At 44.0% G+C, this 25,339-nt stretch overlaps 1 protein-coding gene across 1 annotated transcript in view; it reads right to left on the bottom strand.

The window, feature by feature from the left end:
* The window catches only part of PCB (Pyruvate carboxylase), a 293,805-nt gene extending 268,687 nt beyond the window's left edge, over nt 1-25,118 (bottom strand). Inside the window, exon 1 of the mRNA XM_068229657.1 lies at nt 24,986-25,118. The gene's annotated coding sequence lies outside the window, so the exon portion shown is untranslated. The remainder of the gene's footprint in view (nt 1-24,985) is intronic.
* Between the last annotated feature and the right edge of the window lie 221 nt (nt 25,119-25,339).

Genomic DNA, 25,339 nt, shown 5'->3' with positions numbered 1-25,339 from the left:
TTTTGACCTGTACTCCGCACTGGTCCAGCAATAAAGCATTTTGTTTTGTCCATGTCCATGTCTGTATGTAACTAAGGTGTGCTATCAGCGGCATTATTAGGTTCCGTTGAATGGCGTCTCTACAGCAGTGTTGCTATTATTAAAGTTCAACCGCCGTATTTCCTTCAACAACTTCATTTGAGAATGCTCTTCTCTTTTCCTAAGACAATCTTTAACCCATCGTTTACGTTGAACACTGCGTTTCGTGCAGAGTGTTAATATAATAGCTACACTTGCCCGTTATTTACGATCCATTTTCATAGAATACTGCAACTGCATGTTATAAATCTCACTCCGTAATGACAGTTATTGACTTTTTATTTGTAAAGTGAGAATACCGCAATGGTAAGCAAGTGCACTAGTACTTTTTTTTTCCAGTGGCTTTACATCGCACCGATACAGATAGGTCTTATGGCGACGATGGGATAGGAAAGGGCTAGGAGTGGGAAGGAAGCGGCCGTGGGCTTAATTAAAGTACAGCCCCAGCATTCGCCCGGTGTGAAAATGGGAAACCACGGAAAACCATCTTCAAGGCTGCCGACAATGGGATTCGAACCCACTATCTCCCAGATGCAAGCTCACAGCTGCGCGCCCCTAACCGCACGGCCAACTCGCCCGGTGCACTAGTACTGACCAAAATATTGACAGTAATAATGATCATGTAATGTCGCTATAACGATGGCAACCAGTGTTATTATCCATTATCCTAGGTCAGTAGAGTCCTCTATACGTTGATAAAAGAATGCAAGCTCTCAGTTAGGTTACATGTTGGTATCGATTCCAGACGGTAAGTAATTCCTACACGAGTTGCTTCTCGCGAAGCAACACACACTTAATGTGGACGAAGGAAAAGTAGTTAGATCTCGCAACGGGCATGGCACAGAAACCGATCAGTTTGTTGTTGTTCCCATCTGTTGGTACCTGCAAACATTCCAACTACTTTTACATCTGTTACTAGGAGTGGGACCCACGGAACTGAAATCCCTTTATGACGGCCTGTGATTATCGGACGGTATTTTACGCACAATCTTCATATAACATCGAAGTACAAATTCGAAATCTAGACAAAATATCGCTGGAAAGAATGTAGCACACACCATTCCATTCAGCTCTATAACTACAGTCGAACCCCGATATCTCGATCACATCGGGAGCTGAATTTTATTTCGGGTTATCGAAATGTCGACACATAGAGGATTGCACGAAATCGAATCATGTGTAACTACGTGTTGACACTGTAAGCAAAGCAAAGTCACCTCCGTACAGGCCATGAAGGCCCTAGGAGGAGTGGAAGGTAAAGGCTTCCACCATTGTTAACCTCGGCACGTGACTGGGTAGAGTGGTTAGCTCTACGCCCGGCCGCCTTTGCCCTTAGGAATTAACCTGGTACTCATTTTTGGTGTAGGTTGAGTGAACCTCAGGGCCATATGCACCTCTGGAAGTTTCTTAAATGTTACGACTTCCTGACGGGGATTCGAACCCACGTAGTTCCGGGCGAACCGAGCACGCCTTTACCGCCTCGGCCAGGCAGCCCCTGTTGATACTGCAGTAAGTGTCATTTACCCTTATAAAAGCAAACTCGAAGAATGTTATCATTTTAATTACAACATTACATCAAGTTGTTCAATACAGAATGCGCACAGTAGAGGAACATGAAATATACCTCCGGTAACACCTTGAGTAAAATCCGCTAGTTTTTTCTGGTTTTAACTCTTAAGCTTCTTTTCTTCAACATAGGTAACTTTCAAAAACAGTTATTACTGTAAAAAACATCTACATCTGTATCTAGGATCGAAGAGTAGTCACTGCATTTAACGCCTGGTCTACTGACGATCTATACCCGTAATATTGAAAGAAGCATACTGACAGTTACGGCTGGAGGGAGGAACATTGCACGTGCCATTGCACGATGTTGCCACATTCCTGCGTTCCGTTCTCCTTCCCGGCTCACTTGTTCGTTCGTTCAGACCGCTCAGGAGTGAAAGGTTTGGCAACGTCTAGCAACTCGACCCGGGCAGCAGGCTTATCTCCATGGCGACCGCAGTGGGCACGCCCACGTTTCCATGGCAACCATACCCCTTACTCCCTTCTTCCCACCCAGGTAGGCAGTAAACGGACCTCCCTCTAAGAACTGTCTGAACGCATCTTTCAATATTACGACCATAGGTAAGTGTTCATGCAGCTCCAACTGCCTATGGTCAATGCACAACGGGTGGAATGTTAACAGATGTCAAGTAAAGTAGAAGCTATGAGCAACAAACAAGATGCTCAGGACCGAAAATCATGGAGGATGTCCAGTTAAAACCTCCAGTTGAACAATTCACAGAAGAAGAAACATACCGAGGACTGATGGGAAGATATACTGTAGTACGTGAAAGAACAATAACACACACACACACACCTTAAAATGTTGTATAGCATAGTTCATACCGTATAAAATTAGAGTTAATATTTTCAGCTTCTATGGAGCGTAACCATCGAGAAATGGAGAAATTCGTGTACTCGAACGAACTTCGAGTAATAGAGAAATAAAAACACGCGAAGAATAGAACAGACGGCAGGGAAACAAATTATTTCGAGATGCTGAAAATTTGAGTAATGGAGGTTTCGAGATATCGAGGTTCGACTGTATGTATTCCTGGAGGCCTAACACAAAAACACAATATGGTTACAACATAACAGATTTCAGAATATTACCTTGTATAATTGCAGCAGACTCGTTCAGAATACAAATGAAAAATTATTCCACTTTTCCCTTTGCGAAAATCAAATGATCATACATGTCTCTCAGTCATGGCCATCCATCAACAGCTGCTAATTTCAGATGGCAACCAGGCATAAGACATAGCCTGCACGGTTGCTAGGTAACATTGTCTGACCATCCATCGATACCTTACGTCACTGCCTGCACGGTTGCTATGGTTACACTTCCGTCACACATTTTCTCGCGTCACGTCACACACATTTTCGAATGACCCCCAGCCATTTGTAATATTTATGTCAAAATAAGTCAACGAAAGAAACGGGGCAATACTTGTGTAACTTGCGTCAATTGTAATCTACATATTTAGCAACAATAGTGCATAATCTTAGGATGTTTCAACAGGTCAAGATCTCTGACTCGTGGAATAACTTCATTAACAATATCTGAAGTACTGGTTTAGCAACGAGCATTTATTTTGTAATAACTGAGATGGCAACATATATTTAAATAACACAGTAATACATTGGTTCAAGATGCTCCTTGGACAACAAAGAGACTAATACACTAATAATAACAATAACAATAATAATAATAACAATAATACAGTACTGTTTTTACCGAGCGAGTTGACCGTGCGGTTACAGCGTAGCTGAGAGCTTGCATTCCGGAGATGCTGGCTTCGAATCCCACCGTCAGCAGCCCTTAGAAGGATTCCCATTTTCACACCACGCAATGGAGGGACTGTACCTTAACACGCGGATTTGGTGTGGTTTGCCATAAACGAATGTATATACCTTTTTTTTTTTTTTTTTTTGTGTGATTACTATGCTAAGCTTTAACATTCAAATGGTTACTGCCTAGTGGCCACGGGTACATATTGCAAGCGCAAGTAGGCCTATACTTGCACGACCATAGGTCGGTAATGTCTTTGAGGTTGAACTAGAAGTACTCCTAAAGCCTGTGTTAACCATGCGGGGAGGGTTCAGAGAAAATAACCGGTGGTTGGTACACGTTGACGGAGTGGAAGAAGTGCCTTTAGTTGTAGGGCTATTTTGTCGTCTGATATGTAAAGAAAAAAGTAACCAATTTTCCCTTTGCAAAATCAAGTGATCGTAAATATGTATCACGGTCATGGCCATCCACAAGCCGTTGCTAATTTCAGATGGCATCCATACCTTACATCACAGCCTGCACGGTTGCTATGGTTACACTTCCATCACACATTTTGGTATGACCCCCAGACAAAAGACATATTTATGTAGAAAAACCTAAGGCCTCACTGTATATGGATTTGATTGTATAGTTGAAGATGTGCGCTAAAACTACCTCTGCCCACAATCTGTCTCTCCCATACAGTACATAGGTGAAAAGTGAAATTTTGCCTCATGGCAACGCTATGCAGTGACGGGCTAATGCAAGATGATCAAATTAGTACGTACACACACACACACACACACACAAGAGAGAGAGGAAGAGATATTTTTATTTGAGAAAGAATGACAATAGTTCCTAGTGGCTATTTACAAAGTCTATGTCTTCCTCACAGCAGGTAGTCCGTCTCTCTGGTATTACCTGAAAGGGGTGATAATCTTGAATGACAGGGCTCACTTTGACTCGGCTCCGCACGCTCAGTCACTCCACACAACAGCTGCACGCAGAAAGGTTCGAACACACACTCTTAACAATCACGACGTACGACGACTGTTCTTTGGCTCGACTCCAGACGAATCCGGTAAAACTTACACAATCAACACAGTCAACTCAATTAACTCAGACATTTCACGTGGCCGCTGACGACTAAAAGACAGTCACCTAACAGCAACAATAACTCAACAATGTTAAGCAGCGCTACAATAAACACTGCTCCAACTCTACTTATACCTTCTGCTCCACTCAGTGACTCCACGGCAGTACACATACAGTCACTCCACTCCGTACTCCAACACACCAATACGACGATACTCTGACACTGACTCCGATGGGACCCCCACCCCACCAAGAACTCCGATGATAGCCAGCACTAGATTCACGTCGGGCCTGCTTTATATCTAAACTCCGGATTTTTTGGCAGTAATAAGTTAGAATGCAAACTAATTGAAGGGAGCAACAAGTATACGCTAGCCCGCCCAACGGTTATACTATGCGTTTTGAATAAACTTTAGGGGTACGGACCATCAAAATCCCTAGAATTTATGTTACCTTCGCTACTTCACGTTAGAACGGGCTAGGCGCCACTTTCTAATAACCAAATTAGTTTGCATTCTAACCTATTACTGTCTAACAATCCGGAGTCCATTTATATCCCTGGCGATGAAGTTCCAGACTTTTCGGTGTGCGGCCAGCATGAGAACATTCTGGTTTATTAAGAAGGTGTAAGAAGAAAAATCTCTCTCTGTTAGTTTAGCATTAGTAAACGGCAAAAATCCGTCATAGCTGACCGTTGCAGAGTTCTCAACAAATTTTAACACGTAACTCTGCTTCCGAAATGTTGGGAATTGGTCCTCTTTATGTTGTTGTATAGTTTCTTTTAATTTTCGTGGATTTGATCTGTTGATTTCGTCTCTTTCCGCCATAACTGGTAATTTCCGGTGAACCCTTCAACGATCCAGTGTGTACCCTCCAGCGGTACGTATGCCACCGACAGAGAAACAAAGAACACACCTACATCTACGTCATCGAAAGTAACTGTGTCTTCACTCACCAGAAAATATGATAAGAAGAAGAGGAAGAAAACAACTATTGTAATAAGTGTAACCTCAAGGAAGTTGATAAGATCCTGCGACCTTCACAAGCTAGGTTACAAAAGAGATAATACAACCGCAAGAATTTTTCACCGGACACGGTAGCATGTGTAGGATGGCAAGGATAAGAAATACAGCGAGACAAATGTGGTCAATAAATTTTCAGCTTCAGCGCAATTGGGAAGTTTGGAGGTCAAGAACTGCTTCTCACATTTCTAGTAGGTATGAGACTAGACATACCTCCCAACTAATCGCAGGTCAATCCTTGAAAATCCACTGTCTGTTTCCATTCATTCGACCGGGTCAGGAATGGAATGGACGAAGCCCCCATCTAGCGGCGAGGATAGGAACTGCGCCGGCTGCCGAAGCCTGTCGCACACCACTGGGACAATGATTAATGAATGGCAGATGAAATGAAATGGTATTGGATAGTGTTGCTGAATTGAAAGATGACAGGGAACACCGGAGTACCCGAAGAAAAACCTGTCCCGCCTCCGCTTTGTCCAGCACAAACCTCACATGGAGTAACCGGGATTTGAACCACGGAACCCAGCGGTGAGAGGCCGGCGTGTTGCCACCTGTGCCACGGAGGCTTACAGGTCACACCTTATTAAGATTAAAAAGTCGCTGCTCTCCTGCCTCGCGCGAGGTGTCTAGTGGAGAGGGAAGGCTAGCAACACAGCCGGTTTGTTATCGAAGAGGTTTCAATACTTCCAAGGGCACAAGAATGACTTCGATTTATCTATCAGGCTTTTTTTTTCTAAGAATATTCCCTCAGCGCAACAACCGTCTCAACATGCAGCTCCGAAATAAGCACAAAGGAAATACTTCGTGTCCCACTCCCAGCCGGGCCGTGAGACAACATGCATGTTCCGAGCCTATATGCATATCCTTCAGCGTATTTTGTTACCGATATTACTACATTTGTTGCTTATTTATGCACCCAATAGCCTTTATCATGAGGCTAAACTTTTTAGAGACGGTATTGAAAGTGGCATTCCTGGCATCTTCTAATGAAATTGCTATTCACACGCATAAGTTCCTGCTGCGTAATTGCCCTAATTACTGTTGTTATATTGTTATTCAAGTCTATCTATGGTATGAGGATTATTTCTGTAAACTTTATTTTTTTTAAAGCCGTTCGATATTATCCTATCATCCTATCATGCCTTGCAAAGAATTATGTGCAGTATGAGCTGTGGCAGAATCCTGTTGGGAATAGCCACATCTTATCTCATTATCAGTCAACATTTGAAAAGTGGTGCGAAAATCTCTCGGAATTCATGTTATAGTTAACAAATATGGGGCCTAATATCCGTTCTGCAGTTACAGCAGAACATACTCCAATTTTCTGATCATGTAAAGGGACTTCGTGAATTAATCGAGTAACTGACCGCCTCGTGGCTATGCAGTGAATCAGCATGAGGTTATGAATACACCGCTCAGAGCATGGAAGTGCATGTCGACTGCCGGTCCCGTTGGGAGTGGGACACACTGTAGTTAGTATTTTTCTCTGTGAGGTTGCTGTATGACAGTGTTTCTACTGTCTAAGAAACAATAGCCCGGGTTTGTTAGTTTGTACCATTTTCACTTTGAATTTTGTACCAAAACCACAAGCCCGCCTGATAGCCATAATCTTTAAGGCGTCAAGTCTATGGTCTAACACCGAAGTTAGCCGGTTTGAATCCCGTTTGTCAAAAACAAAAATCAACCATCCAAGTGTTGGCCGGCAGGGTAGGAGAGGGTGGTCTACAATAATTTCTAATCACTAGATTTCGTGCCAAAAGCCTGGATAAAATCTCAAACCTCTTCGCAGCGTTCATATCGATGGAGTGAGGGTATATGACGCTGTTGATGGTGATTCGTCCGTCGGATGGCGACGTAAAGCCTTGAGCAGGCTCCATTGTGTTATTCGACAGGAGTAGGCTACGTGCCGAAACCAGGTTTCACACTCTCTCTCTACATCATCATCATCATCATCATCATCATCCAGACCCGCAGTTAATCCAAGGACGTCAAATAGAAGGACCCGCGCCGGACGAGCCGAACATGTCCTCGGACACTCCCGGCACCAAAAGCCGTAAGATACTTCCTTGTTTTTTTTTTTCACAAATCGCTTTACGTCGTAGCCTTAAGGCAGAGCCCCCGCATTGGCCTGTTGTGAACATCGGAAACCACAGGAAATCTTCAGAGCTAACGACAGTGGGGTTTGAACCAATATCTCCCGAATACAAGCTCACAGTTGCGCGCTCCTAACCACACAGCCAACTCACTCGGTGATTAATAAATTCGCACCATAATATGAAAATGGTGAAATGCATTCAGACTGTCTAGTCGGAAATTACGGCAATCTGACGTCAGGTAATCATAAGAAAATAAATCCAATGTAACCTTCACTTTGGACGTGTCGCCCTCACATTGCGTAAGTCTATTATTGTTCACACTAAACATACACGTTGTCAAGGTTACGCATATGTTTAGAGCATTATACTATTATTTTGTTATTGCAGTAGGAGCTAATGAACTCTCTTTGTGCCACAACCTCGACCGCTAAACACAAGCGCGTAATATTCTCTGCCTTCAAACAATATCTCCAATGATGTAATCAAGATGGGAGGGGGAAGTCATTCGTTCGTCGTACTGAGAAACAACAGAGGTGGACTGGGAACGCTGTCTCTACCACCAGTGTTCACAAAAAAGAAATAATGAGAGAAAGAAGGAATGAAAAAATGAAAATTTGCTTAGCATTAGACCTCATTGTTCATTTAATTTCTTGTTTTTCATTTGATTGTCTATTTGAAACATTGTCTCATTGCATCTTACATCTTACCTCACTAGGGTTTCAATATTAGTGTACCGGGTGAGTTGGCCGTACGGTTAGGGGCGCGCAGCTGTGAGCTCGCATCCGGGAGATAGTGGGTTCGAACCCCAACGTCGGCAGCCCTGAAAATGGTTTTCCGTGGTTTCCCATTTTCACACCAGGCAAATGCTGGGGATGTACCTTAATTAAGACCGCGGCCGCTTCCTTCCCATTTCTAGGCCTTTCCTGTCCCATCGTCGTCTTAAGACCTATCTGTGTCGGTGCGACGAAAAGCAATTGGCAAATATATATATTAGACTTCCTACCTCATTTACATCTATAAAATCAAAAGTAAATTTATTTGTTCTTTATACCAGGTGTCCCGCCAGCGCCGCACTCGCTACTTGTAAGTGTCCCGCATGCACTGATGATGAATGGGATGTCTAATAACTTATTTTCACAGGGGTATTACTGCCTGCAGTTTAGTTACGTCAGAATGAAAATGAAAACCTAAAACCTGTTTCCCAGTCAGTGACCGGGTCAGGGATGGAATGAATGACGCCCCTATCTTGCGGCGAGGATAGGAACTGTGCCGGCTGCCGAAGCTTGTCGCACTCCTCTGGGGCAATGATTAATGACTGACAGATGAAATGAAATGGTAGTGGAGAGTGTTGCTGGAATGAAAGATGACAGGGAAAGCCGGAGTATCCGGAGAAAAACCTGTCCCGCCTCCGCTTTGTCCAGCATAAATCTCACATGGAGTGACCGGAATTTGAACCACGGAACCCAGCGGTGAGAGACCGCCGCCTGAACCAGCGAGACTTACCAGTTACGTCAGAATATGAATAGATAATAACCGGACGGACTCTCGTTGCATGTTACTCAGTTCTACCCGTCTAATTCGACCCTTTGCGTTAGAAAGCCTCGTTTTCAAAAACAGAGTAGTAGGCTGATATTTGGTACAGTAGTACACGCATGCACAGAAATGGTCTCTCGACATACGGTCGAGCCGCAGTGGGGGCCACTCACGTTTCCACGGCAACCGTACCCCCTCTCCCTTCTCCACACCCAAGCAGGCTCTAAACGGATTTCCCTCTAAGAACTTTCAGAACGCATCTTTCAATAGTACGACTGTAATTACTTAAAAAACGCTTCTTTAGGTCTTCAAGGCCTGCTTACTTTACAGATGAATTCCACGAATGGGTTTGCTTTGTGGTGCAAATTACATGTTCCAATATTATGTACCATATTTTTGCATTCCTCTCCGTTTCTTAGTTCTAAGACGATGCATTTATTACAAAAAAAAACTTAAGTCCATTTAATACTGGAAGAAGTGACACTTCCTCAAAGCTTCGATATCTGGAAGCCTTTATAGAAAATGTATTATTTGTTAACGGACAAATTGACAAGTGAAACAGTCCATTATTAAGTGATTTTTTTAAAGAGAAAATTGTAAAAACACCAAATTAACACCAAAATACTTTTGAAATCCATCAGAATTCTCATTATTTGCTAGATACAAAAAATCATGCCAGGCATCCAAAACCACTCAATGTGATGGGAAAAACCACTAAAATGGCAACACTGACTGGACGACAAGAGCGGCCAATTTCCCCTCAAGACATTTTTATATAAATTCAAACGGTGGCGTGCCAGATGCGACCGTACCGCATGCGACCCGTGCCACTAGCGACCGCATAATCTGTAACCGTGCCGGATGCGACCGGCGTTGACAAGCAAATTGTCATTTGATAAGTTGTGTCATCACCCAAGATAAGGTAAGCTAAACGAAGTGCAATGCCATTTCAATAAAGTCCTATAAGCACCTACTGACCCTATTTTACGTAACACTTCTGGGGGAAACTCGTTTTACAATACGAAACATGGTGATGCGTTTACGTTTTTACCGGGCGAATTGGCCATGCGGTTAGAGACGCGCGGCCCTGAGCTTGCATCCGGGAGATAGTGGGTTTGAATCCCACTGTCGGCAGCCATCAAGATGGTTTTCCGTAGTTTCCCCATTTTCACACCAGGCAAATGCTGGGGCTGTACTTTAATTAAGACCAGGGCCACTTCCTTCCCATTCCTAGCTCTTTCCTATCCCATCGTCGCCTTAAGACCTGTCTGTGTCGGTGTGACGTAATGCCTCTGGCAATAAAAATATCCTAATTCTCTGAAATTATTTACGACTTAGGCCTACTTATTTATCGTGTCCTATTAATACCAGGAGTGTCCGAGGACGTGTTCGGCTTGCCTGGTGCAGGCCTTTCTACCTGACCCCTTGGGCGGCCTGCGCGTCTGGATGTGGGGTTATGATAATGAAGTAGGGAGAGATGAAACCAGGTTTCGGCACGTAGCCTACTCCTCTCCAATAATACCAAGGGGTCTGCTCAACGCTTTACGTCTCCATCCGACGGCCGAATCACCATCAACAGCATCATATCCCCTCACTCCATTTGAACACTGCGAAAAGGTTTGTATTTGAATCCAGGCTTTTGGCATGCAATCTAGTGATTAGAAACTGTCTACCACCAACTTTCCTACCCTGCCGGCCAACATTCTGATGGTGATTTTTTTTTTCATCCAGGCTAAGTGGCTCAGACGGTTGAGATGCTGGTCTTCCGAATCGAACTTGGCAGGTTCGATCCTGGCTCAGTCCGGTGGTATTTGAACGTGCTCAAATACGTCAGCTTTGTGTCGGTGGATTTACTGGCACGTAAAATAAGTACCGCGGGACTAAATTCCGGCACCTCGGCGTCTCCTTAAACCATAAAAGTAGTTACTGGGACGTAGAGCCAGCAACATTATTATATTTTTATTTCGACCAATGGCACTCGAACCTGCTAACAACGGTGTCAGACCTTTATTTTAGAAAAGACCAAGTTAGCTACTTATAAGCAATCTGCCACTTGGTGACAGCCCTTAATGCAGATCAATTGTAAGTGATTGATGGGTCGCATGCGGCACGGTGCTTATCCGCTCGGTCGCTATTGGCACGATAATGACGGGTCGCATCCGGCACGTAACCATTCAAACTATAGTGGAGGGAGTCAGAAACTGCAACTGGTGTCAGATGAGGCATACGTCCAGCAAAATGGCTGCTTCATATTCTTGCTGAAAAATAATGTTTATTAGATTTACGATCTTCATCTATTTACTTTGTACAATAACAGTAATACTCTGTACGAATCGTGTCATTGCTCATGAAATGTCGGATTTGGTAAAGAAACTTCAATCGGCAAAGTGCTTTAACTGATCAAAATAGACACAAATACAATACCAATGAGATACATGTACATTCATGCCAGTTTACTCGAAGTTCAACCGCCTGGACACAAGAAGTTTTTGATAGCTGTTCTATTGTTGAACTAGGTGACCCCTTTGGTCACCAACCCATACCGCACAAGTTGGAGCCCTCCGTTTTAGTCGTCTCTTGGAAGGGGGATACTGTATAGAAGTATTCCCCGTCTCCACTCATAGGGAGATTGTAAAGATGTTTGGTGCAAACATCTAAGTAGAATTGGCAGAATAATGAGAAAAAAATGAGAAGCTACTTTCGTAATTTTCCTACTAATGCTCTTGGATAACAACGGGGCTTTTAAATTCAGCCTACTGTGGAACAGTTCGGGATCTGTCTATCATCGGACTCTGAGCTGAACATTCACATCGTAGATAAAGCAATACCTTTTGTTTTTACAATTGGCTTTTCATCGCACCGACACAGAGAGCTCTTACGGCGACGATGGCACAGGAAGGGGCTAGGAGTGGGAAGGAAGTGGCCGTGGTCTTAATTGAGGTACAGCCCCAGCATTTGCCTGGTGCGAAAATGGGAAGCCACGGAAACAGTCTTCAGGGCTGCCGACAATGGTGTTCAAGCCCACACTCACCCGAATACTGGATAATGGCCGCACTTCAGTGACTGCAGCTATCGAGCTCTTATTTCTACCAGTTTTTTTTCTATTGGCTTTACGTCGCACCGACACAGATAGATCTTATGGCGACGATGGGACAGGAAAGGGCTTGGAGTGGAAGGAAGTGGCCGTGGTCTAGCCCCAGCATTTGCCTGGTGTGAAAATGGGAAACCACGGAAAACCATTTTCAGGGCTGCCGACAGTGGGGTTCGAGCCCACTATCTCCCGAATACTGGATACTGGCCGCATTAAAGCAACAGCAGCTAACGAGCTCTTATTACTACTTGTATTCCTTTCTTTTTCTCTTTATTCCTTCCTTTATCCCTCTGTGGAAGGGGACAATACAATACGTGAAATTCTGTCTACATATTTCCTTTGGGATCAAAAATGACTTCACGCTTCGAGCTGAAGGCTAATAAAAATAGGTTTTAATATATTTTGTTAAAGCTGCGGACATAAGCTAGCTGACAATAATAACGATGATGTAGTTGGTTTTACGGTTTTCATGAGAAGCCGAAGTGCCAGAATTTTGTCCCTCAAGTTTGTTTTTAACATTCAAATTCCACCGGACTGTCCGACTCCTTAGCTGAGTAGTCAGCGTTGAGGCCTTCGGTTCAGATGTTCCCGGATTCGATTCCCGGCCGGGCCGGGCATTTTAATCGCGTTTGATTAAGTCTTCTGGCTCCAGGATTGGGTGTTTGAGTTTGTCCCAACACTCTCCTCTTCATATTCAGACAAGACATCACAATACAAACTACCACAGAAACACGCTATAGTGACATCCCTCCGCACACGGTTGGCGTCAGGAAGAGCATCCGGCCGTGAAACAGGGCCAGATCCATATAACCAAAACAGTTCGCGAGTCCACAGGTGTGGGGAAAACGGTAGAAAAAGAATATGTTTTGTTACTTACAGGGGATTCCTTCCGGTACCAACAGCTTCTAATTTATTTCATTTTGTAACCCTTCGTTAAGAATTTTGAGACTTCTGCCTCTCGCTAATTGGCAATACTGACTCTGGGAACTAGAAGTAGCACACTAATTCGAACACATGACTAATACAGCTCGTTGGTTGTCGAGAGACGTATAATCTCCCTCTTCAACGTGGCGATTACTGCCTTTTAAAGAGATTGACAGACGTGCGCGTGAGTAGAATCCTTGTGCCATTCTGTCCGACGTAAATTATCCGCGTCTAACTGAGGAATTTCATTTAGTTCTACTGCGTAATAATGTCATGTTGCCAAACACGCGATAGTTTAACACAACATGCAATAATTTACAAGTGAAGTAATTTTATCATTTAAAGCAAAGTCCTCTACGATACGAACCACTCAAGGCTCCTGAAGGAGAACTGGAGGACTTCAGCTATTGGTAAACAGTGCTGCCAACTTATATTTTCAAGATCCACTAAATACTACTAAAAATCCGCTAAAATTCCGCCAAGAAATCCGGTATCAAATAGTGAGCAATAATAATAATAATAATTCACGCATGAATAAAATGGAAATGGCTTACCATCTGACTAAACATGTCTATAACGAAAGATCTATATCTCTGAATGCAAAAATCAAACACTATTGCACTGTTATCCGGCCAGAGGCTCTATATGCAGCGGAATGTCTCGCCATGAACAAAAAAGGCATGATGGAGAAATTGGAGGTCAAGGAAAGAAAGATTTTGAGAAACATCTTAGGTCCAGTCAAAGACAACGGCGAGTTTAGGAGACGGCACAACCAGGAGTTGTACTTGCATGTGGAGAAAATAACTGATGAGATGCGAAAAAGGAGGATTACTTTTTATGGACACATGGCCCGAATGAATTCAACACGGTTAACCAACCGCATTTTCACTTTCCTCCAAGAGAAAAAGGCAAAGGGGGCATGGTTCAGTGAGGTACAAAAAGATCTGCAGGAGATTGGGATCTCATTTGAAGATATCCAGGAGCGTGTCCCACTTAAGAAAAAACTCCAAGAACATCACAGTTTCCTACCAAAGCCGAAGATGAAAACTGGAAAGGCATGGACGGAAGAACGAAAGGAGCAACACCGTATACGAATGAAGGAGTACTGGACCAACATTAAAGCTCAAGGGAAAGAGTTTAAATGACGTGGTCCTTAGTTGGCCGAAACGAAATAATAATAATAATAACAATAACAATAACAATAATAATAATAATAATAATAATAATAATAATACTAATAATAATAGTAAATGTCTGCACTCACCTGATCTGTGAGTTTCACTGGGATTAACCCCCTGCCTACTAGCCGGCGAGCTAAAACTTGTAGGCGTTTTAGTGCCGGTTGCAAACTAGGTGAATCCCCTACCTCAAAGACCACACACAGAACAGGCGAGTTCATTAAACAGTCTTCCTTCATAGCATAAATATAAAAACTACACTCTCACAATTTCATTATCTGTCGTCATTCGTCAACTAAGAGATATGTACAATTTCACGACGCGTTAGAAATTTATGATACCATGATCTCATAACATCAAATCCAAGTAACATGTTTTCCTCATGTGACTGCTAGCTTCTGACAAGAAATACGGAATAGCTCGGAGACAGACTGGAGTACAAATTAAAAAAGAAAATGGATAAAACACTAAAATCCGCTATAATAAATTTAGAATTCCGATAAAAATTCCGCTGTCCGCTAAATGATATATTTATCCACCGACAGTCTTCTAATTCCGCAAAATTTAGCGGAAAACCGCCAAGATGGCAACACTGTTGGTAAACTCTGTATTAAGTGGAATGAAATGATAAGCTCTACAAACGGCCAGCTTTGAATATTAATAATAATGGCATATGGCCTCCGGAGAGGCCTGGTGCAAGTCTTTTCCTAGTAGACCGCCTATTAGGCGATCTGCATGTCTGTGAAGATGAAGATGAGGGCCCTACCTAGGATGATTTCTAATGTTGAATACGCCACACACACCCAGCCCCCGAGCCATTGAAATTAACCAATTAAGGTTAAAATCACCGACCCGGCCGGAAATCGAACCCGGGACCCTCTGAACCGAAGGCCAGTACGCTGACCATTCAGCTAACGAGTCGGACCACTCTGAATATTACTATGGTTAGAGACTAGGAATACAGCCACTTTACCTCTTATCTGTCGCAAGAGTTGACTAAAACGGGGACCCCAAGGGTTCTCAGTCTGAGCGAGTAGGCTGGTAACCATCGGATCCCTAGCTGAGTGCGACATTGCTTCCACTTATGTGTTCCAGACTCATTTTCATTTTTCCTAAAAGACCACATTGGGTCAAATCCTATTCTCAGGCCGTGAGAGAATTACGTTTGTGAGGCCTACGGAGTTTTATTTTGACGTCCTTCGTAGACCTTTCTGACGATGTTGATGCTTATTGTTTAAAGAGGCCTAAAATCTAGGTCATCGGCTTCTAATGGTACGAAATGAAACGAAATGTACAATTTAAAATTCCAAAATCAATTCAAAACTTGATGATGTAGAGTGAATGGATGAATAAGAATTTGAAATAATAAGCGGATGCAACTCACAATATTAAAAGTTAAAAAAATTCCAAAATCAATCCACTGACTAGAACTCAAAAAGACGATGATGAGCAATGATTATGAACTTAAAACAATCACTATAATAGATCCGACCCGTAACGTCCCACCTTCCCAGAAACTAACTTAAAACAGTGGTATATACTGACCAAGGGGCTCCTTCCAAAGCACAGTTCTGAATCGATTATGCTTGCTGTCTGAAGGGGTCCAAAATCCAGGTCACCAGTCTCTCAAAATAGCACTTACCACTAGTTAAGTAGAACCATGGTATTTCTCATGTATCTGTATGGCTCCATGGCTAAATGGTTAGCGTGCTGGCCTTTGGTCACAGGGGTCCTGGGTTCGATTCCCGACAGAGTCGAGAATTTTAACCTTAATTGGTTAATTTCGCTGGCACGGGGGCTGGGTGTATGTGTCGTCTTCATCATCATTTAATCCTCATCACGACGCGCAGGTCACCTACGGGTGTCAAATCAAAAGACCTGCATCTGGCGAGCCGAACATGTCCTCGGACACTCCCGGCACTAAAAGCCATTTCATTTCATTTCTCATGTATCTGTACTGATCACGAGTAACGTCGACTCGCCGTGTTCCTCACATTGTGCTACTACTTACTACTACTCGGACCTATGGTGTTCTTCACACAGTGGTACAAATCACAGGCACCCATTCAATCCCGTGGTGTTCTTCACATAGTGGGTACTAACCAGAGGCAATGCACACCCATAATGTCCATAACCAGATACTGAAACACCCCAGTGAGAATGGTTATGTGCCAGATGCGACCCATCAGTCACTTGCAATTGAACTGCATTTAGGGCTGTCACCAAGTGGCAGATTGCTTATAAGTAGCTAACTTGGTCTTTTCTAAAATAAAGGTCTGACACCGTGGTTAGCAGGTTCGAGTGCCGTTGGTCGAAAGAAAAATATAATAATGTTGCTGGCTTTACGTCCCAGTAACTACTTTTATGGTTTAAGGAGACGCCGAGGTGCCGGAATTTAGTCCCGCGGTACTTATTTTACGTGCCAGTAAATCCACCGACACAAAGCTGACGTATTTCAGCACGTTCAAATACCACCGAACTGAGCCAGGATCGAACCTGCCAAGTTGGAGTCGGAAGACCAGCATCTCAAACGTCTGAGCCACTTAGTCTGGATGAAAAAAAAAAAAACCCTTAAATTTTGGCCGGCAGGGTAGGAAAGTTGGTGATAGACAGTTTCTAATAACTAGATTGCATGCCAAAAGCCGGGATTCAAATCCAAACCTTTTCGCAGTGTTCAAATGGAGTGAGGGGATATGATGCTGTTGATGGTGATTCGGCCGTCGGATTGCGACGTAAAGCATTGAGCAGACCCATTGGTATTATTCGAGAGGAGTAGACTACGTGCCGAAACCGGGTTTCATCGCTCCCTACTTCATTATCATAATCCCACATCCAGATGCGCAGGCTGCCGACGGGCGTCAGGTAGAAAGCCGAACACGTCCTCCGACACTCCTGGTACTAATAGGAAACGATAAGTAAGTAGGCCTAAGTCGTAAATAATTTCAGAGAATTAGGATCTTTTTTTTTTTTCTGCTAGTGGCATTACGTCGACACGGACAGGTCTTCTTAAGGCGACGATGGGATAGGAAAGGGCTAGGAATGGGAAGGAAGTGGCCCTGGTCTTAATTAAAGTACAGCCCCAGCATTTGCCTGGTGTGAAAATGGGAAACCACGGCAAACCACCTTCAGGGCTGCCGACAGTGGGATTCGAACCCACTATCTCCCGGATGCAAGCTCACGGCCGCGCGCCTCTAACCGCATGGCCAACTCGCCCGGTGGGAAAAGACGTAAACGCATCACCATGTTTCGTGTTGTAAAACGAGTTTCCCCAAGAAGTGTTATGTAAAGTAGGGGCAGTAGGTGCTTATAGGACTTTATTGAAATGGCATTGCAGTTCGTTATCTTGCCTTATCTTGGGTGATGACACAACTTATCAAATGGCAATTTGCTTGTCAACGCTGGTCGCATCCGGCACGGTTACAGATTATGTGATCGTTAGTGGCACGGGTCGCATGCGGCACGGTCGCATCTGGCACGCCTCCTATACGTTTACCAAGTAAATCTCATAAAGTTGAGGTCAATGAATCAGCTGGTCATTCATAACATGGGTATTCTAATAAAAATTCAATCATGTTATTTCCGCCGATTAACCGGGGGTCTGTCCGACGAACACGCCTTGCGACGCGGACGAACAGGCTACACACCCAGGCCTTAGACCGACACCCAACGGGTCGCGACGTCCAACGAGGGGAGAAGTGCGGCCCACCGACCTCCCCACCACTACCCGGCCGAGTAGAAACCCGTTACCACCCTGACGCCGGATTGCTCCGTGCAGGGGGACGGACCCATCTGGCCAAAGCAGGGGAAGAGGCGCGGATAAGGCTTGAATCTCCCCGGTTGAGGTATTTTCGGGTTTCTCACGTTTACCCCCGAACGGTTTCACGTACTCTTGAACTCTCTCTTCAAAGTTCTTTTCAACTTTCCCTCACGGTACTTGTTCGCTATCGGTCTCGTGGTCATATTTAGCCTTAGATGGAGTTTACCACCCACTTAGGGCTGCACTCTCAAGCAACCCGACTCTAAGGAGAGATCCTCCCGGAAGCCGCAGCGGTCTCTACGGGCCTGGCACCCTCTGCGGAGCGTGGCCCCATTCAAGAAGGACTTGAACTCGCCGCAGGTTCCCGGGATAAGTGGACCCTCCCAAACACCACATTTCTCGGCAGGGTGAACCTGCGAGATTCGGTGCTGGGCTCTTCCCTGTTCGCTCGCCGCTACTAAGGGAATCCTTGTTAGTTTCTTTTCCTCCGCTTAATAATATGCTTAAATTCAGCGGGTAGTCTCGCCTGCTCTGAGGTCGTGTTTGGTTTGTGCGTGTCGCACAAAATGTTCGGTCGCTGCACACACACAGCACACACTTTCGAGCTTGGTCGCGGAGCAAGGGCGGCGAACCGGCGCCAGCAGACACAAAGACGCTGCGCGGACCAACCCTCCCGTCTCACACACTCTCAGTGGTGGTGTCGACCGGTCCAGCTCCACCGGGGTGAAGCTCTTTTCAGGAGACGCGGCGGCGGCCGTGGCCGCACGAACCGCGACGCTCCCACCCTCCGAACGCAATGTCGCGTTCAGTTTTAGCAACCGACCCTCAGCCAGGCGTGGTCCGGGAACGGAATCCATGGACCGCAATGTGCGTTCGAAATGTCGATGTTCATGTATCCTGCAGTTCACATGTCGACGCGCAATTTAAATTAAAATTGGCACAGTAGGCCTACCTATTATTCCTGTTTTAAAAGAAAATATCCCCTTCTTTATTTAATGCATAACGCCCTTCTTTGTCAACAACTAGAAAATAATTTGAATTCATTGCCATGTCAATATACTCGCAGTTAATATTTTTGACCGCCACCAATGAATGCATTACTGCGCTTCTCGAGTTAAATCTACCCACCTATTTACGCACAGTCAAAAGAGTACACTCTGAGTTAACTCGAATGCATTTTCTGAAACACCTTGTAGAGTTAACTCTTTACTTTTGTGAACGAATAGATTTAACTCCCAGTTGGAGAGTAGTATTTTGTGAACGCAACCTAGGAGGACACTGCAGGGCTGCTGTCATAGGAGTAACATAGGTTTCTTTTTATAGGTAGATCTGCTAAAATGAAATGCAATCTTTCAGGTGTAGTGTTCTCTTTTGTTGGTTAGAATCGAACCCGTGATCATGGGTCGGACATCACCCCTGATCTCCCGAGGTCGCTAATACCCCAGTGAACGATGCGAACGACCTCCGGCAATGTTGTAAAATTCAAAATTTGTATTTAATAATAATAATAACTTTTTTGCTAGTTGTTTTACGTCGCACCGACACATAAATCTTACGGCGACGATGGGACAGGAAAGGGCTAGGAGTGGGAAGGAAGCGGCCGTGGCCTTAATTAAGGTACCGCCCCAGCATTTGCCTGGTGTGAAAATGGGAAACCACGGAAAACCATTTTCAGGGCTGCCGACAGTGGGGTTCGAACCTACTATCTCCCGAATACTGGATACTGGCCGCACTTAAGCGACTGCAGCTATCGAGCTCGGTAATAATAATAATAATAATAATAATAATAATAATAATAATAATAATAATAGTGCATGGCATCTATATAAGTTTGATGGTGACCTATTGAGGATGAAATGAACGGCGAAGACGTCATAAACACCTAGTCCCCAAGCCAGGAGAATTAGCACTACGAGGGGATTGATTCTGAGAATTGAACCGGGGCCATCGGACCAAAGGCAAGCATTCTATCCATTTAGCCAGAAAGTCGGACTTTAATTTGCTAAACCTTAGGCTACCATCTCCATTTTTAAATTGTCATACCATTTCGTCACATTTCGTACCATTAGGGGCCGATGACCTAGATGTTAGGCCCCTTTAAACATTATCATCATCATCCTTCCCTATCCTAGCTATTCCTTTTCCGTCTTTGCGTCGCCGAAACTCTTCAATGTGCGAGTGCGACGTTAAACCATTAGCAAAAAACCCTGACAGCTGGGCGCATTGTTGCCAGGTCTCCCGAAATTTCAAGGAGATCTCCCGATTTTTTTTGCAACACACCAGAAAACAAAATTAAAAAAAACCCTCCCGATATATCTTCCAATCCAAATTTAAGGAAAATGAATACTAATTATTAATGGGGCATAATATATTTACCGAGCGAGTTGGCCGTGCGCGTAGAGGCGCGCGGCTGTGAGCTTGGATCCGGGAGATCGTGGGTTCGAGCCCCACTGTCGGCAGCCCTGAAGATGGTTTTCCGTGGTTTCCCATTTTCACACCAGGCAAATGATGGGGCTGTACATTAATTAAGCCCACGGCCGCTTCCTTCCAACTCCTAGGCCTTTCCTATCCCATCGTCGCCATAAGACCTATCTGTGTCGGTGCGACGTAAAGCAACTAGCAATAATAATAATAATAATAATAATAAATTTGTGCCGAAACACTCTCTTCGTCTCACTTCATTTTAGGCTCGAATTACGTAATCTCTCCCTTCTTATTGAACTCAAAACTCACGTTTGACTGGATCATTCGAGCCGCATACAGAATACGAAATCTGCATCCTCTTACTTCAAAACTGGCATAATTTCTACGCCTGATTAATAACATCTACAAGAAAATTGAAGAGGAGGAGGAAGAAGAAGAAGAAGAAGAAGAAGAAGAAGAAGAAGAAGAAGAAGAAGAAGAAGAAGAAGAAGCATCCAGTGGCCAGAGAGTACGGCTGAGTGAAATTGTATATTTTTCTCATAATAACTTCACATGACTATTGCATTCTTTAATTTAGTTATATTATAACATGTCAGTGCTCGAAAAAACTACAGAAATTTTCATTAAAACTCCCAAAATTTTAATGTTAATGTACCGAATTTTTATTTGTAGACCTGGCAACACTGGCTGGGCTAACTAGCTCAGTCGGTAGAGCGCGGTGCTAAGCCCAAGGTGGCGGGTTCGGTCCTTGTTCAGTCACATTGTATTTGAAAGTGCTCATGCCGATAATTTTATTGATGCCTGTCTGTTAGGTCATCAGCCCAGAGGCTGGTTGGATCCTCAAATAGCACCACCAAAGGCTATGCAGCTATAGGGAAACTGCAAAAACCAATGGCAGAGCCCAAATGAGGCGTACTAGGCAAGATGAGGAGTGAGGTAGTTTGCCATTGCTTTCCTCACTGGACCAGAAGGTGTTACTGCAGCACGACTGATCCTATGAGCAACACCTTTCATAACACTCGGACACTAGTTGTGCTCCAAATGTCATTACTCAGCACCACCCATACCCCAGCAGCTTCCATATTGTCACAGCCGTGGATGAGACTAGGACTTTGGTGGAAGCTACACTTTGCTCTGGCCTGTGCCAAGAGACGGATACAAAAATACTGCATCCATCAAGAAATGGCAACAGGCGACATTTTATTGATAGGCCTACCTAAAGGGACTCCCCTCTCTAAAGAACCAGAGAAACAAGGAAATGCCATTTGGTTCTTGTTTCAATGACGGTGAAATCCTGACATTCACCTCCCGCGGTAGAGAGGGGGCAACGACTGCATATAAAAATTATATTTTATATGCAGGCGGCTAACGAATGAAGGGACCGATTATCTCCCGGTATAAGGAGATCCCCTATACCAAATGCCAACAGTCTCTTTGAGAGTGGATGTGTGGGAATGGGTAAGGGCACTCTATTGTCCTGGGGACAAGAAATTGTTCCCAAAGGCTGAGGAACCAGTTTGGTCAACGGGATTAGGATGCAGAAGGTAAGCCACTGCATTAAAGCTCCTGAGAGATGAAATGAAAATGAAAACCTACACCTGTTTTCCAGTCATTGACCGGGTCAGGGATGTAATGAATGAAGCAGATATAGGCTGTTATTACGATGGGGTCGCCACTCCCAAAGTGATTTGTTAATGAATGATAGATGCTATGAAATGAGAATGGAGAGTGTTGCTGGAATGAAAGATGACAGGGAAAACCGGAGCACCCGGAGAAAAACCTGTCCCGCCTCCGCTTTGTCCAGCACAAGTCTCACATGGAGTGACCGGGATTTGAACCACGGTATCCAGCGGTGAGAGGCCGACGCGCTGCCATCTGAGCCACGGAGGCTCATCTCCTGAGAGATATTCCAATAAATTTACATGGCATGGCTGCAACGTCAAGATCGGAGCTGGCCGTGTGGATCGTCAACCTCCGTTTGGAGACGACGTCGTAAGAAGAAGAAAGGGGCTCCAAGGGGACAAAAATCCGACATCCCGGCGTCTCCGAAAATCGTAAAAGTAGTTCGTGAGATGTAAGAACAATGGTTGTTTGTTTGTTCGACCCTTGTCCCGTTTCTCTACGGGGTCTGGTATGAGGTGAGGTGAATCTGTCGTGGCAGGTTTTTATGACCGGATGCCCTTCCTGACGTCAACCTCATCAGAGGAGTTAATGAAATGAAGTGAATGATGTGATATATGATAGTAGGGAGAGGGTGAAACCCAGTGCCGGTACATAGCCTACTCTTGTCGAATAGCACAAGGCTTAATGCCGCCATCCGACGGAGGAATCACCGTCAACACCGTCATATGCCCTCACTCCATATGAGCACTGCGGAGAGGTTTGGAATTTAATCCAGGCTTTTCGCGCGCAATCTAGCGATTAGAAATGTATACCACCATCTCCCCTACCCTGCCGGCCAACATTTTTATGGGTAAATTTTTTTCGACCAGCGGGACTCGAATCGGCTAACCACGCTGTCAGACCGTTTAGACTTCAACACCTTACCGATCATAGCCACCAGGCGGGCTGGATGTAAGAACAATAAACAATAAGAAATAAATGTGTAACTGGACTCAAGCCACTAAATATATTTAGGCCTATCTAATAAAGCCGAGCTTTCCGCCAAATAGCATTGGCCTTTATTAGGGCATGTGAAGTTCTGCCTCCGACAGTGAGCAAAGAAATTCTTCGAAGGAACATGGAAGTCATGATCATCGCGCTATTGTGGTGGTTGGAAGGGATAGTACGGTCATGACTATTTCTTTGCTCACTGTCGGAGGCAGAACTTCACATGCCCTGAAGAGCCATTGCAATTTGGCGGAAAGCCAGGTTTTATTAAATAAAATATATATAGTGGCTTTATATCCAGTTACACATTCGTTTCTTTATGTTAATACAATGAGCCACGAAAGCCGACGTTCATTAACAATAAAATAAATTATTAAAACCCTAGCAAATAAAATAACACAACTCCGTCTACGGACCTCGACCGTATTAAATTTCCGAAGTCTAAAATGGCCTTCATTCACAGTCTTCCGTGGCCCTCCTTTTATTTAATTGACACTCCATTCTTCGATTTTTTAACCTCTTCTTTTTCACATATCTCTACAAGTTGTTTTACGTCGCACGGACACAGATAGGTCGTATGGCGACGATAGGATAGGTAAGGGCTAGGAGTGGTGAAGAAGCGGCCGTGGTGAAAATGGGTAACCACGGAAAACCATCTTCGGGGCTGCCGACAGTGGGGTTCGAACCCACTATCTCCCGATACTGGATGATACTGGCCGCACTTACGCGACTGCAGGCAGCTATCGAGCTCGGTTATTTTCACACTTCCTTTAAAATAATATTCGCCTAATGGCTATTTATATTTAGTCAACTACCACCACTATTCGAAAATCTGACCTCTTCCCTTTTTTTATTTATGATCACTGTTATGAGAAACTGACAGTACCATTCCCCAGCTCCACAAAACAATCACCACTACTGCTAAATAACTCTACATAACAGCAATAGACGTTAAAACCATACAAATTACTGATGACCTTGAATTAAAGGTCAATGTAGGCCTCTTCGTAGCTTCCTTAGAAAGTCTCGTACGCCTATTATACGGTATGTCGAAAATAAACTGTATGCACAGAAGCATTATGAATACAACTACGGCATTTTAATGCATTATTCACAACAGACAGCACTTGACGGAGCAAGAAGTTAATAAGACGCAAATATAACCACGTGACAACACGTGTGTTTAGTCTTCAGTGTATTAAGCAGGCCTAACTCGCCGAGCAGGCTAGTTCTATACATATGTGTTATGCAATGTTCATGCTTGAAATAGATCAAGCGAATGAAATAAGTAATAACACGAGAACACGTCTCCTCACAAGATTCACAGCCAGGTCAAATACGTAATACATTAGTAAATTACTGTCATTTACCACCAACAAGGCTCGAACCTGATAACCAGTCAGTTTATATCTTGGCACATGCAATATTCAGCTATTTACGTAATAATAAATCGGTGAAGCATTTTGAATATGTTGTATTTACAGGTGGGTTGTCGAACCCTACTTGGTAGGCTAATTCATGTTCTATAAAGACTTCACCGCACAGCATTACAGGTCACGGTCTCCAAATGAAATGTAGGTCAGGTTTCCAGCAGCTCACACTGCCAATCAAAACAAGAGTTCACCTGCACCAAAACCACACCTTCTTCAGAGGTACCACAATCCGCCGCGTATAACTATACCTTCCATTCAGAAAGAATGTGTTATGTTGGTAAATAATAATATAACTTTCTAATATTACCTACATTAAAAAAGGGTTAAAAATCACAGCATAATACACCTTAATCACACAGGATTCACGATGGCTCCATGTAAGTTGACATTATTCATACACGTTCCAATTTGTAACTTGTTTTACTCACCAAATTTCGAAGCTTGGCGATGAACAGGGCGCTTCGTGTATTCCAATGCTCGCACAATCGCTTACTACTTTGCACTTAATCTCGGCACATTTTCTTCCCTAGTATACAAGGCAGACAAACATGTTCAATGATTCCATTCATTGAAGATACGTTCATGCATGTGAAGTTATACTTGCACAAAATAACAGTATTTATTGTTTATATCAGGACAATATGACACAGATAACATTTGACAACGTATTATTAGTTATACGTTTAATTTCTTACTGATAAACCGTCAATTATGCCTAATATCGTGTCTCAGTCGTAACTGAGGGAGGTCGAGTGGTATATCTTTCGTGTATAACAGAGCGC

The sequence above is a fragment of the Anabrus simplex genome, chromosome 11 (genome assembly GCF_040414725.1).
Source record: "Anabrus simplex isolate iqAnaSimp1 chromosome 11, ASM4041472v1, whole genome shotgun sequence".
Taxonomy (NCBI): domain Eukaryota; kingdom Metazoa; phylum Arthropoda; class Insecta; order Orthoptera; family Tettigoniidae; genus Anabrus; species Anabrus simplex.
This window is presented reverse-complemented; position numbering and strand designations above follow the sequence as displayed.